This window comes from Elephantulus edwardii, unplaced genomic scaffold, assembly GCF_000299155.1.
Source record: "Elephantulus edwardii isolate Elephantulus edwardi_28Jun2011 unplaced genomic scaffold, EleEdw1.0 scaffold00042, whole genome shotgun sequence".
NCBI classification, from domain to species: domain Eukaryota; kingdom Metazoa; phylum Chordata; class Mammalia; order Macroscelidea; family Macroscelididae; genus Elephantulus; species Elephantulus edwardii.
The window spans coordinates 17,988,492-17,997,447 of NW_006399792.1; the positions used below are offsets into that span (position 1 = coordinate 17,988,492).

Consider the following 8,956-nt stretch of genomic DNA (forward strand, 5'->3'; position numbering starts at 1 on the left):
CAATATTTATGCGTTCCATTTCTTCCTTAACAATATCTAATTTTCCTACATTCATGGTTCTCACATTCCATGTCCCAATCAACAGTGTCTGCTTACAACTGTTCCTCTTCCTTTGTATTTCCATACTTGAAACTGGGACATGGAATGTGAGAACCCTGACAACTAAGGTGTGATTAACCCAAGCCATGATATTCTCAATTGTTACACATACATGTATAGGAAAAGAGAGATGATGAATAAAGCAGACTGAAGAAGTGAGGATTTTAAATTATGACCTTGGTGAAGAATACTGAATGTATCGTGGATTTTTCAAAAGAATATACAAATCTGTTTTTGAACAAATACAACCAGAATAGTCCTCACAGGTGAAGATAGTGAGACTTTGTCCTACATTCTTTGCACATACCATCAAAAAGAGGCAAATCACTAAATCATGATAGGTCAGTGAAAAAAGAGCTCAAACCCAAGCTCAAGTAAGTATGAGAATGACACAGGAGTCAGTAGTTTTTTACTCTATTTTACAGAGGATTTCTTCAAGTCACAAACAGCAGATTTGACTGTATAGATCACGACAAATTGTGGCTGACATTGAGAAGAATGGGAATCCCAGAGCACTTGATTGTGCTCATGAGGAACATATACCTGGACCAGGAAGCTTATGTGCGAAAAACTGTATGTTGAGCAAATTATCCAAGAAGCTGGACTCTATGAAGAGGAGTGTGGCATCAGAATTGGAGGGAGACTCATCAACAACCTGCATTATGCAGATGACAGAACCTTGCTGGCTGAAAGTGAGGAGGACTTGAAGCACTTGTTGCCGAAGATCGAGGAATGCAGCCTTTGGTATGGATTGAATCTTAATGTCTGAAAAACAAAGATTCTTATCACAGGACCAATAAGCACCGTCATAAAGAACAGAAAGGAGACTGAAACTGTCAACAGCTTCATCTTGTTTGAATCCACAGTTAACACCCTTGGTACCAACAGTTGGGAAATAAGGAAACACATTTTACTGAGAAAATCTGCACTTAAGGACCTTTCCAAATTATTGAGGAGTAGTTCTGTCACGTGAAGACTTAAGGTGAGTTTGATTCAGGCCATAGCCTTTTTGATTATTTGCTCTGCATCTGACAGCTGGACAATGAATAAGGATGACAGGAAAAGAATTGAGGCCTTTGAACTCTGGTGTTGGAGAACACTGATCATCCCAAGGACGGACAAGAGAAAAAACAGGTATGTCTTAAAAGAAGGTGCAGACAGTGCTCTTTGGAGGCAAGAATGATGAGGCACCTAACAACAACAAAAACAGTAAAACAAGGCTGCAAGAGGAGAGGATGAGGAGTAAATACTAACTTCAGTTTTTTGGAAGATGAAAATGTTTTAAAATTGATTGTGGTGGTGTGCAATTCTGTGAGTACACACACACATACACACAAACCCCATTAAGTTGTACACTTTAAATGGATGAACTATATTGTAGTAAAGATGTTCTTTTAAAAAGTTTTATTGTTGTTGTTAGGTATCGTTGAGTTGAACACGACTCACAGCGACCCAAACCCTGTTCTGTCCTGTGCCATACTCACACTTCCTGACACACAAGAGTCCACTGCAGCAGTCATTGTTTTAAGCCACCTGGCTGAGGGTCTTCCTCTCCCTCGCCAATCCTACACCCTTCACAATATCATATTCCTCTCCAAGGAACAGCACCTCCTAGCAACATGTACAAAGTATGTGAGATGAAGCCTCATCATTCTTGCCTCCAAAGAGCACTCCAGGTGCACCATCCCCAAGACATATGTGTTCATTCTTCTGGCCATCCATGGGATGTTCAGTGCTCTTCTTCCACAGCTCAAAGGCCTCAATTCTTTTCATCCTTTCTTTCTCATCCTTATTCACTGTCTAGGTCTCAGATGCATGGCTAGTGATCAGAAAGACTATGGCCTGAATCAGACACACCTTAGTCCTCAAATTGACATCACCGCTCCTCAATAATTTGGAAAGGTCCCTAACTGCAGATTTTCCCAGTGCAATATGTCTCCTTATTTCCTGACCAAGGGTGTTAATTGTAGAGCCAAGCAAGATGAAGCTGTTGACAGTTTCAAACTCCTCTCCATCCATCATGACACTGCCTATCGGTCCAGTGGTCAGAATCTTTGTCTTATTGATATTAAGATGCAATATATACTGAAAGCTGCATTCCTCGATCTTCTGCAACAAGTGCTTCAACAAATTTTCCTCACTTTCAACAAGTAAGGTTGTGTTATCTACATAATGCAAGTTATTGATGAGTTTCCCTCCAAACCTGATGCCACATTCCTCTTCACAGAGTCTAGATTCTTGCATAATTTGCTCAGCATATATCCTGGACAGATAGGGAGAAAGAATCCAACCCTGACGTATTCCCTTCCCTATCCAAACCACACAGTGATTCCCTGCTCCGTTTATACAACAGCCTCCTGATCCAGCAATAGGTTCCTCATGAGCACAATCAAGTGCTCTGGGATTCCCATTCTTCGCAATATCAGCCACAGCCTGTCATGATCCACACAAATTCCTTTGCATAGTCAATAAAGCACAAGTAGATGTTAGTCAAGCATAAAATAATAAGGCATTAAATAAAATGGTATATGAAGGGAGTGATTTTAAGTTTCGAATGACCAGGGCAAGAATTGTCAAACTTTTTCTATGCAGGACCAGAGACAAACATTTCAAACTTTGTGAGCTAAACGACAGCTGGAGCAATTACTCAACTCTAAAAGCAATCATAGTACATGGGGGTAGGTGTGTCAGAATCAGTGAGTCACCTAGTCACACTAGGTATATAACAACAAAAACAAAAACGATATGAATAAGTACAGTAATGTTCCTATAAAGCCTTATTTATAAATACTGATATTTTAATTTTATAATTTTCATGTGCAACAACATATTTTTATTTTTTTAATGATTTAAAATGCTAAAACATCCTTGGCATATATTATACAAAAATAAACCATAGTTTGCTAGGGACTAAGAGCAAAACAGAAAGGAAGCAGGAAACAAAGGAAGATTAAACTAGAGAATCTACAGCTTAGCCTTCTCTTGGGGCCATGAGAGGCTATGGAACAGAAAGGATACATGTGTTTCAGATTAGCATTCTGGCTGCAATATAAAGGACTGACAAGATACTACAAGGGAGTTCTGATGTCCCACACAGTGTTCTGCTGCTAACCCAAGGGCCAAGCTCTCTGGCAGTTGAAAGCCACCAACTGCACCAAGGGAGAAAGACAAGCAATCTCCTCCCGTGCAATTTACAATCTTGGAAAACTTTCGGAGGGTCAGCTGTGAGTTGGAGCCAACTGGATAGCTATGAGTCTGAAGAGACGTCTACTTCCATTTCTTCCTAAGGAGGTATGTGTATCAATTGCAATTGTTTCTTTTGTTGAGTACTATCGAGTCAGAATCAACCCATAGCTGACTTTCCAGTGAGTTTTCAGAAGCATTAAATCTCATGGGAGGAAACTGGTCATCCTTCTGGTGGAGCAGCTGGTGGATTAGAATTGCATGCTTTGGGGTTGGCAGCGCAGCTTCTTACCACTAGGCCCCCAGAGTTCATCTCAATCACAATAGTAAAGAGTGAACAGGTGAAGAAGTAGCAGATAAGAGAAATATTTAACAGCAACAAGTTGCCATGGAGTCAATTCTTGATTCACGGTGACTCAAGTTTATCTGAATCAAAGTAAATACTGAATATAGGGAAAAAGAAAAGAGAAGACTCTGGAACACATTTTTAGGTTTTTTGATATGGTAAATGAAGTACAGAGTATTAGTAGCATTAAGTTAGACCAAAAATTTTAAAAAGAAAAAAACTCGTTTTTGGTGAGGGAGGCAGTCAGAGAGATGAGATCAGTTTGAGGCAGATTGAACATGCATTTAGATTACATCACTGACCTCAATTCTTACTTCCTTTTCATTCAGGCCCTTTTGCTGCATTACCCTGAAGCTCCTTCCACTAAAGAGATGAAGCCCATTTCCTGTCCTCAATTTGATCATATGACAGAATAAAATAGACGTGGCAGGATTCCAATTTTGTGCCTAGGCTATGAAAAGTTTCATGCTTCTACTTAGATGTTTATGATTCTGTCATTTTCATAAGAGCACGCCTAGACTAGCCTAAAGGTAGGAGGATGAGAAATACGTGGAACAGAGCCTGGGAGCTCCAGGTTAGATCAGACAATTCTCAGGTAACCTGGCACTGATGCATACAAAAAGTTATCAGAGAAACCTAACCTAACCAAACTCAGGCATGTTTAATGATAAATGTTGTGGTGTGCCATCAAGTCAGAACTAACGCATAGCTGACCCTCCAGAGGCAGTTAATCACATAGGAGGAGACTGCCCATCCTTCTCCTGCAGAGCAGATGGTGGAGTCAAACCTCGTGCCTTCAGGATTACAGTGCAGCTTCTCACCATTAGGCCACCAAAGCTCCCTAATGGCAGTGTAAGATAATTTTGTAGTTATTAGCAAAAGCTCATAAGGTACTTACAAAACAGCTGAGAAAATGCATCCAGTACTTAAGAGTTTGAGGCTCAGAAGAAAAGACAGAAACAATGGCAGAGAACCTGACAGTGTTTCTCTTGTACAAAGGGTTACTGTGAGTCAGAACTAACTCAAAGGCACCTAGTAAGCAATTAATGAGAGTTGCTGCATTCTCTCAGCATTAAATCAAACCATATCTAGGATCGTATAGCCATAAATTTTTTTTAATTAGTAAAACAGTATTCAGGAAAGATGTTTTGGTTCTGTGTTAGGCAAATAAAGGCCCTCTGTCCCAAATACATTCATATCTTATTCTCCAGAATCTATGATCTTGTTTCCTTATGTGGCAAAAAAAGATTGTGCAGATGTGGTTAAGGTTAAAGGTCTGAGGGGAGATTATAATGGATTATCTAGAAAGATTCAAACTAATCACACAAGTCACTAAAAGCAGAGAGCTGCAGCTTTATCTGACAGATTAGATGATGGAAGAGGCAGAACAATTGTGAAAGGGACTCAACTTGCCATTCCTGGTTCTGAAAAAAAAAAAAATAAATAAAATAAGAGTTTGTGAATCAAGGATTATGGGTGATCTCCTCAAGCTGGGAATAGGAAGGAAACAGATTCTCCCCTTATTGTTGTTGTTATGTGTGGACAAGTTGACTCTGACTCATAGAGACTCTATATAGTTGAGAATGAAACCTTGCTCGACATGTTCCAAGCCTTACAGTCTCTATCCAGTGTAGTCACTGTTCACCTCAATAAGAGTCTTCCTCTCCTTTCTGACCCTTCACTTTTTCAAGAATGGTATCTTTTTCCTAGATCTGGCATCTCTTGATAATATGTCCAATGTATGTAAGACAAAGTCTCATCATCCTGTTTCCAAGAGGCACTCTGGTAGCACTTCTCCCCCCAGAGCCTCCAAAAAGGAACAAAGCTCAGTAAACACCTTGATTCGAGACCAGTGAAACCCACGTCAGATTTCTCACCTACTGAACTGTTAGGAGTAAGATTTGAGTTGTTTTGAGCTACAAAATTTGGGGATATTTGTTATGGCAGTAACGGAAAACTAAAATAGGATTCTATAAAATTTCTGTGAAAGAAATAAATGAGTTTTTAAAAGGTTTGGAGTTTTTGTTTGGTTTTTTTTTAAAAAAAAAAGGACCTCTGAAATCAATCCAGCATATAATTCCATTCTCACTTTTAGGACTCAATAAAGCTTATTATTACCACTATTAATAGTAACCTCCCAGCTAATAAGCAATCCCACAAAATAGCAGATAATGACAATGCTCATTTTTAATGGGATGCAGGTGTCCTGGATGGGCCACAGCAAGTGTGAGCAGGTGTCCGAGTAGACAGATGCCATACATCTCAGTAGATACCTTGAAGTACTCCATAAAATCTGAAATCATCAACACTTGAGAAATCATGCTATAAATCTGAATTTAGTAAAAGGCAGAGAGATCAATATAAGATGGAGCCTAGAAAGTTATTTTATCTAAAACAAACAAAATGAACAAATGTTCTAGCTAATTTTACCATTAAATATTTAAACACTGCGGAACCTATCCACTCAATCTGCAATTTTTACACAATTCCCAGGGATTGAAATAGGACTTTTTAACTAACATTTTTAAAACACAATAAAAGTCTGATGGATAAAGAGACTGAATTTATAATAATGTACTTATTCATACATGTTTCAGAAAACAAGAAATTGGACCTTGTTTTAGAAAATACTTGAATTAGATCAATGAAAACACTTTTTAAGTTTCTAATATATCAAATATCAGATTGCTAAAGGAAAAATCAGTGGTTCAAATCACTGGCAATTTCACAAGAGAAAAACAGGCAGTCTGCTGGGTAAAGATCTGAAGGATTAGGAACCCAATGAAATAGACTTAACAGAACTGGGAATGTTTTAGCCAAATAAATGAATGAACATCAGAAAAATGCTTTCCTTAAAAACAGGAGGGAGGAACTACAGAGGAACACATTCTCTTGATCTCTTGATAATTAGCTCAAAATAATCACATGAACCTTTGCAGTGGGTTGAACTGTAACGCCCAAAGGTAAGTTCAAGTCTGACCCTGTTTGGGAAAAAGGGTCTTTGAACATGTAAAAAAGTTAAGAAGCAGACACACTGGATGACTGTGGAGAGTCCTAATCCAAAACACACTCCAGAACACTTAATTGTGTTCATATGGAATCTGCATAGACCAAGAAGCAGTTGTTCACACAAAACAAAGGAATACAGTGGTATAAAATTAGAAAAGGAGTGCACTAGAATTATAACCTTCTACTGTTGTTTTTATGCACCTATGACTCATAATGACCCTATGCACAATTGCTCTGAACCCTGCCCTACCCTGAACCAGACTCACTGTCACTGTGTCAATTCATCTCATCCAGGGTCTTCCTCTCCTGTGTTAGCCCTCCACCCTTCCAAGTTGATGTCCTTCTCTAAGAGCTGATTCCTCCTGGCAACATGCCCAAACTATGTGAGACAGAGCTTCAGAATCCTTGCCTCCAGATTCTTTAATCTGTATGTTGAACAAATAATAAAAAAAGTTTGGCTTTATGAAGACAAACTAGCCTAAGACTTGAAGGGTGACTAACAAACTGTGATGGTTGAGATGGCACAATCTTGTTTACTAATAATGAGGAGGAGATGAAGCACATACTGATCAAAATCAACTTTTATGGATTGAACCACAACAATGAAAAACAAAAAAATCTCTCACAAATGGTCTAATAAAAAAACAACACAGGAAAAATTTGAAGTTGTCAAGAATTTCACTTTACTTGGATCCATGATTAACATGTAAATCTCATATAAACTCGAACTCATTGTCATCAAGTTGGAACTGACTCATAGTTGACCCTCCAGCAGGTTTCTGCGAGTATAAATCACACAAAAGAAGACTGTCCATCTTTCCTTTACAGAGGAGTTGGGGGATTTGAACCACGAGAGAGGCCTTTAGCTTAGTAGCCTTATATACCTCGTAATACAACAACATAAAAGGAAAAACAATTCATAGTCATATGCAAATAAAACAAACTAGGGGAAAAGTCAGTTCTATAACAAAAAAACTCACTTCAAAACCTATAAAGGTCTATGTGTTTGTCATTGTACCAGTACCAAGCTGTTTTGTTTACTATCACTGTACAGCAGGTTTTGGGGCCACAGAGGACTATGCCTCCCACTTCAATTTTGTTTCTTAGAAGTATTCTGCTTATCAAGGTCTCTTACCTCACCAAATAAACTTGATCATTTCCCTTTCAAACTCCTTGAAAAATAAATTTGTTATCCATATTGGGATTGCACTGAACATGTAGATTGCCTTTGGTAGGATTATCATTTTCACAATATCGAATCTTCCTATCCATGAACAGGGTACACTTAAAAAAAACCCAAACCTATAAAGGAGTATGCAAGTATATGTTGAAATACCTAAAAGCTCTTTACCATATTTCAGTGAGCTTTCTCTTAGTTCATTATTGATTTGATTGCTGAAAACCATGGAACGCATTCTAGAATGCGAATAAAGTTGAGGTGACTATTAAAAATAAACAAAAACCACCTTTAAGGAGCACAGGGAAAATAATTCCATGGTCATATTTCATTAAACAAAGAAAAATTCAGTTGTATAACAAAAAAAAATCCCACTTCAAAACATTTGCAGATCACTGAGAACACATAAATATTATCTAAAAAACTAAAACTTTTAAGAAGCTGAAGCGCTAAAGAATACTACACATCAAGACATTTGTTGGGAGTGAGAGTCTATAGTACAAACTATTTCAAACTAAACAGAAAATGCCTGAGGCATACAATTTTTACAGAATGGAAATGTCTACAATTCTTATTTCTCTGTGTAATTACAAAAATTCACTAACATTTCTGTGTTCATTTATTTGTTATCTTTTAAACTAAATGCAGAAGTTCTGCTTCTACTTGGGATGCAAAAGCTGGAATGCACATTAACAATAATGAGGGGGTCTTGATTCTCCCTAACCAGAGCAAAGAGGAGTGAAGAAAATTAAAGACACAAGAATATGTTCAGTCCCAAGAACTAATGAGCTAAATGAACTCAACCTCCATTACCCTGAAACCAAAGAAACTAGATGGTATCCAATTACCACTGCTGACATTTCTGATTGGGATCACAACAGAAGGTCACAGAATGGGAGAAAAGTGTGGAACAAAGCTCAAAATCATAAAACAGACCAGACTTAAAGGTCTGATAAACTGGTAAAACACACAAGACCACAGCTCAACATTTTAAATCAACCTTCAGCCAAGTATTAGACAGGCCTACGAAGTGAACCACAATCAACACTTTTTTTTTATTTAGGTTGTTTATTTTTCATTTCAATGAACATCTACAGAGATTTTGGGATTCCATTCATTCATTGTTGCACCCTTCTCCCCGC

General features: G+C 38.0%; 1 protein-coding gene across 1 annotated transcript in view; it reads right to left on the bottom strand.

Annotated features, from left to right (window-relative positions):
* The window catches only part of LOC102853298 (39S ribosomal protein L1, mitochondrial-like), a 123,646-nt gene that overhangs the window by 74,741 nt on the left and 39,949 nt on the right, over positions 1-8,956 (bottom strand). The gene's annotated exons all lie outside the window — the stretch shown is intronic.